Source organism: Schistocerca cancellata, chromosome 7 (genome assembly GCF_023864275.1).
Source record: "Schistocerca cancellata isolate TAMUIC-IGC-003103 chromosome 7, iqSchCanc2.1, whole genome shotgun sequence".
NCBI classification, from domain to species: domain Eukaryota; kingdom Metazoa; phylum Arthropoda; class Insecta; order Orthoptera; family Acrididae; genus Schistocerca; species Schistocerca cancellata.
Window position 1 is genome coordinate 177,851,858 of NC_064632.1, and position 6,615 is coordinate 177,858,472.

Here is a 6,615-nt window from a genome sequence, read left to right on the forward strand (position 1 = left end):
GAAAAATTACGGCTGTAGTTTCCCCTTGATTTCAGCCATTTGCAGTACCAGCACAGCAAGGCCGTTTTGATTAGTGTTACAAGGCCAGATCAGTCAGCTGAGCACCACCCGCACATGTCAATTAACTGATGGTCGCACTGTGTCTGTGAAGAATGTGAGGCATGAAGCTGCTGACTGTTCGTGCGTAGTTGGTTGTTGCGTGGTGAATTGTGAATGTTGAAATATGTTGCACAGTGCTGAAGAAGTGGATGATGTGGACTGAGAAGGCAGTCAAAGGAGTCTGTGAAATTCATTGGGTCTTAGTAAATTAAGAGCCAACAGCCTTGCCGCAGTGGTAATACTGGTTCCCCTCAGATCACCGAAGTTAAGCGCTGTCAGGCTGGGCTAGCACTTGGATGGGTGACCACCCGGTCTGCCAAGCGCTGTTGGCAAGCGGAGTGCACTCAGCCCTTGTGAGGCAAACTGAGGAGGTACTTTTTTTTTAGTGTCAATTAAGTGGTTTATCATATGCCATCATTGTTGATGCAGCATTGTGCCATTGTTGGCTTCCCAGAACAAAAATGGATTATTTGTGCTCTCAGTTTTCGCAGTTGGATTCACACACTGTCCTGTGAAGAGAGTCCATTGATGTAGGTGTGGTACCTGATGGTGAAGTGTACCATGGCTACATTGTCACTGCGTGGTAAGCAGGATCAAGTTCTGAGATGAATTCGTGGATATTCACAGTTGATGGGGGACCACCAATGTAAGAGGTGGGGTACTACAATGGTAATAAGCCACCAATAGAGTCAACATACACAGATCATGAAAATGCTATTTATTATCAGAGAACTGATCCAGTCATTTGCATTCCTCTATTCATACCCTTTTTGTGTTGCCAGGTTCCCAAGAGCTTCCACTGTTCATGTCAAAGATATTCAGTCACTCTGGGACAAATGTCCCCACATTGTTTTCCATTTGACTTATATTATACTGTCAGACACTTCAAAGCACACTCCAGTCTTCAGTTGGCAAAAAGTGACAAAAATCAAAAGTCTTCATTTAAATAACATATTTGCTTTAGCACCTGTTTGCTAACCTCTGAGATCTTATAACACCATAACAAAGTTAAGCAGGAACTCCATTGTTGACCATGAGTGATTTGTGTAGATGGCAACCAAGCCTACTGTTGAGAATACGTTAGCAATATCTGCTTGTTCAATATAGTTGTTTTTTTATGATACTACTTGAATGAACTGACATTGTTAAAATGATACTGAGACAACAGTGTACATTTACAGTTGAGGGCTGAGGGACAGGCTTCTTCTCATTGGAACACAAGGGGTAAGAGAACATGTGTTTATCTCTCAATTAATTTTCAAATTGTCTTTCTTCCTTTTTTCAGTTGTCATGCCCTCTCTTTTGCCTGTGCCCTTGTTAGGGGCCTATCTTGCTACACATTTGGTATGGCCCTGCATAAGAACATGCTATGCATCATAATAAATGTAAGTCCATCTGTGCCTCCTTTGTCTTTCAGAAATGCATTATCAAAGCAAATAGATGAGGAAAAAGAAACTAAGTGGTAATTCTCTATAACATAAGGGGCAATCAAAAAGTTTATGTTTTAAGCCGGTGCAGTCCAGAATTGGTATGTCAATGAACATTGAGGCAGTCATTCCACCAGTGCACCATGTTGGTAAAACACCTTATCCTGCTGCATGAAGAAGTCTGTACCTGCCTACTGCACTTTCTTGCCGAACAGGGATCATCGATCATTCGAGGCCCTTTTTAAAAGGAACCGAAGTGTGATAACGACATGGGGAGAGATCAGGACAATAGGTTGGAAGCTCAAGTGTCTCTCACTTATCCATAATGGATGAGGCTGATCTTCCATATCAACCAGTATCTTGTGCTGAACTGCATCCAGCATGAAACTTGGCACATAATTCCACAATTGTGGTTTTCGACATATGTGCTGCCTCACAAACATTCTTCATTCTCTGATAGATGTCTGTCCTTCGGCAGCCAAGAAAAGAATAACAGCCTGTTGGTCCTGTTCAGTAATAACTTGTCATAGTTCACATTTCTGAATTTACCATATGCACATTGGAAAGATATGAATGGCACACTAATCCCTTGCCTACATGCCGTTTCTTATATACCCACATTGAAATCACACCACACTGAATATATGCTGCAGCAACACCCTCAAACACAAATGATTTGATCACCCCTTATACTACAAATGTAACTCTAAATATACTACATAACAAAAGTCAAGGTTGAGCTACGTAAAGCAGCATAACCTATTAATTACTTGGTGGAAATGAATGAAAGTGTAACAGTATGTTGCCAGATTCTTCCCAGTCCTGTACGGAAAGCTGGACATTGCATGGCATGAGGTCAGCATGACTAAAGTGCCAAATGTGGCTGGCCCCACAACACAAGGCAGTTGAAGGAATGGGAAAAGACACTGTGTGTGAATTAGTGAGCAGTTATGTCGCACTGTGTTTTTCATTACAACGTGGCCTGGAGACAAAATTTGCCTGACTTCACACGCGGAAGAATTGTCGGAAAACTGGACAAAGGATTAAGTGTGACGAGCGTAGCCCAGGAGTTCGGTATTATTCACAGCATTGTTTTATGGTATGGGAAGCCTTTTAAACCACAGGCACTGCTGCTTGAAAGAGAAGAGATGGTTGTCTGTGGTCAACTACAGCACCAGGTGACCACTATGTTGTGTGATAGGCAAGAAGGGACCAACTTCAAACAGCAGGTGCAGTTGCACTCATATTTAACTGGACTGCAAGGCATGCAGTCTCACTCTCCATAGTTGCATGGTGAGAGCATGGAGGTGATCTCTTCACCCAGTGACCAGTATATCATTTTCCACTGACACCTGCGCCTCAGCAGCACAGTTTGCAATGGCGCCATAGTGTGGGGATGGACCGACAAGGAGTGAGGTTGTGTGGTCTTCTTGGATAAGAGCAAATTCAGTCTCAATAGTGATTCTGGACATACCCCCATATGATGAGAGTTGGGAACACATAATGCGCTCAGGAACATTGTTGAACATGATGTTTCTGATGGTCTAGATCTTATGGTGTGGGGACACATAATGTTGCATATGTTGATCTCAAAATCTTTCAACATGCTACTGTCACTGATCATCAATATTGTGATACTATGCTCCTTCCCATATGCTTCTTTCAATGGTACATTCAGCCCTAACTTCATTTTTATGGCTGTCAGTGTGTGACCACATCGAATAGTGAAGTTGGAGGAGCTCTTGGAACAAGAGGATGTTCGTTAAATGGACCGGTCTGCCTCTCACCCCGAGCCCATTCATTGAGCACATGTGGACTGCACTGGGGAGAGGTGTTGCAGTGTGTCCACATGCATCAACAACCATCCAGCAGTTGTCCACCATTCTGGTGGAAGAATGGATTGCCCTACCTCAAAAATTCCTTTGAAACCTTGTGGCCAACAAGAAAGAATGTGTACTGCTGTGCATGGTGATCACACACCCTACTAAGAACCATGTCCCACATTTTGTAATGTCCAGAAGACTACTGTAAATCATAGTGGCTTCTGTGTAACTATTGTCTTTAAATAAAAGAATCATTTCCATTTGTCATATTGGGTGTTTCTGTACTCTACTGTTCTTTCTATGTGTGGAGCTAAGTTTTATTGAGCTATGTTACTTTGTAGTGACACATAATGTGAAAGTTATGTTTGTCCTCAAGTTTTGCACACCTGGGTATTTCATGATTAGTTCAAAGGATCAAAAAATTGTAGCACAGTAGAAATACATTATACCAATGTAACCAAAACATTAATTTCAAATCCTGCGGTAGTCATGTGGTAACAAGCTACCAATAACATAGGAAGAACAAATCTGATGGAAAGAGCAAATGCAGGTTATAGATACCTTCTTCAAGAAAACTTGCCTATCTCTCTTCATACTTCCACTAAAAACCACAATTACTCCATTTATCTGGTCCACTATGACTCTCCCAATACACCATACACCAGTGGTGCGACTAGCCATTAATTGAAAACAAGCCACAAAATAATCCAGTGTCCAGGAAAACAACTCAGGATGGAACAGAATGTAACAAGTATCTACATTCTTTCATAATGCTGGAGCAAGCTCGGTTTATCAGAAGGTCCAGGAAATTTTTCAAGCTTCTGTAGAACAAGTTGAGTATTGCACATTTTATTTAGCAGCATCAATTTCACAGTATTTTAAACAGGCACCATGAATGTTCAGTGGTAAAGATTAATATTATAAGTTGTTCTATTGTTTATCAGACGAAGTCTAATGGATTTGTGGCAGTCATGGTCCAGAGAGGACAGCCACGACAAGGACTCACGGGGGGATGGTGGCAGAGGCATTGAGGCCCAGAGGTGAAGAGTGTGAGGTGTCCTTCAGCAGTGACCAGGCAGGCTAAGGGCAGTGAGTAGCAGCTCGGCAGGCAATCCTGCTCAACACAACACAGATGAGGGCAACATCACATCGTGGGAGCTGTGCACACCCACACAGCACAGCAAACACATAGTGCAGCACACTCTCAACTTATAAATGCACATCTCATTAGTGTAAAAGTAAATTATGGCCGCAGTCAACACTGCTTTTACCAAGAGTTGAGCAATAGCTAACATTTATATTCATGATGCCCTTAAATTCATTCCCAAGGCTTTCAATGGTACAAAGTTCACATTAAGGGAATTTATAAATAACGTGGACTAATGCATGAAGCAGACCATCCAATAATCTTAAAATTTGTAAAAATCCACATAAAGAGTCCTGACAGAGTAAATTCTTCATGCACGAATTATCTTCCACATGGGAAGAAGTAAGCCGTGTTTTATTAGAAAATTACACATGTAAGTGTACTTGGGCTTTTATGCATGTTAGATGTTTCCAGTAGATAATCAAAGGCCAGACCAGTTGCAGACAGCAGAAGTAAGGTAGATTCACTTCATCATCAATTTTGTGATGCTGTCCATGGTGCAATGCCAGAATCAGAACTGGTGGGATCTTTGTCACTAGTAGGAAAAATAAGCCAAGCAAAAATCATTCAAAGAATGTATGATGATTGCACATGGGCAATTTTATCACCCTATGTGAGGCTACAGGAGTATCAATCACAGAAAAAATGGCAGTTATATCTACCAAAGAAAAAGGATTTAATAACAAAAATCATCAGGACAAAGTGGGGAAAGTTATCATTAAGTGTTTCTCATGTCTAAGGAGTGCAGAAGTAATATTAAGTGCAAAGCATGTGGCAAGTCAGGGTATTTAGCATGAGACTGCCCACTTGAGAAAAGAATTCATAAAATAGAATGAGCTCAAGCATGCACAAGTGCCAAAGACTCTGGAGCCATTCAGATGAAAAAGTTACAACTTATTGGGACATGAAGGTTCCTTTAAGAAAGCAAAGCCAGTTGTGTATTTCATATGTCATAGGCCAGGGGACATGGCCAGAAAATGTACTGAAAATGCAGAATTATCTGTGCAGAGAAATGACAGAAAAGCATAAGATTGCAGTTGCCTTATGCTGAACTGGGAAAAGTACTTAGTCATCTGTGAAAATAAAAGTATTTATGATTGAATTGCCCACAGAGTAGAGAATGTCTGTTAAGATTGCTTCTAAACACTGGAGCAGAGATTAGCTTGTTTAATATGAAGTATCTGTGAAGCCAGATTGAGTTTAGACCTGAAGAAGTTGTAAAAATTAAGTCAACTCATACATATGTATGGGACAGAAGTTTTAGATCTTGGAATAAGCTGAGATTGAAGAGTGAAACTTAAGTTTTTCTGGTAGGAGGGAACTTGATATTCCCTATACCAGTGTCATTGGTTGAGACTTCCTCACAAAACGTGGAGTAGGAATTGATTACACCAAGTGTACCCTGTGGGTTAGGGGCTGTCCCTTTAAATTGTGTATGGAGATAGAAGCACGAGGTGCAAATACACAGGGGCAATGGCTTAGAAAGTCACAAAAAGATTTTGTAACTACAAAGTGTGAAGGCAGTGGAGTTCATAGTTCTCTGAGCCTCTTGAAGGACCTAGCAAAACAAAAATAAGCTGAAGAAATGATGATGTAAACAAGGCACCAGTAGGTTGATGTGTGACCAACAAGAAAAGGAAGCTGCAGAGCCTAAGGCAGGCCAGATGGCTAGAAAAAACTTAGGTCCTCATGAGGAGAGGATTCTGAAGACAAGGGTGCAGATACTAGCCTAAGTAAAGGCATAGTTGAGAAACAAGAGTTGCAGGAAGGCAAGTACCTATCAGAGGCACTGGTGGAGCACAATAATGCTCTTGTTTAATTAGTGTTTTAAATACATGAGAAGAGGCAGTTTCCTCCCCAAAAATGAAAATGTTCATCATCATAATACAAGACAGAAAACTGACTTTCATGTACTCCATACAAAAACCAGTTTGTGCCAAAAAGGAACATTACACCATGGAAAAATTATCTACAATAAATTGCCAAGAGAAATTAAAGTAATGACAGATGTAAAAAATTTTAAAGCAGCATTAAAAGAATATCTGTTGACACATTGCTTTTATAGTGTGGAAGAGTTCCTCCAAAATCCTCGAGAGTCTAAGTGATGATTATGCAAATA

The 6,615-nt window shown here is 40.9% G+C and overlaps 1 pseudogene; it reads left to right on the plus strand.

The window, feature by feature from the left end:
- Positions 1 to 313: 313 nt before the first annotated feature.
- Positions 314 to 431, plus strand: LOC126093150 (5S ribosomal RNA; annotated as a pseudogene).
- The last annotated feature ends 6,184 nt before the right edge of the window (positions 432 to 6,615 follow it).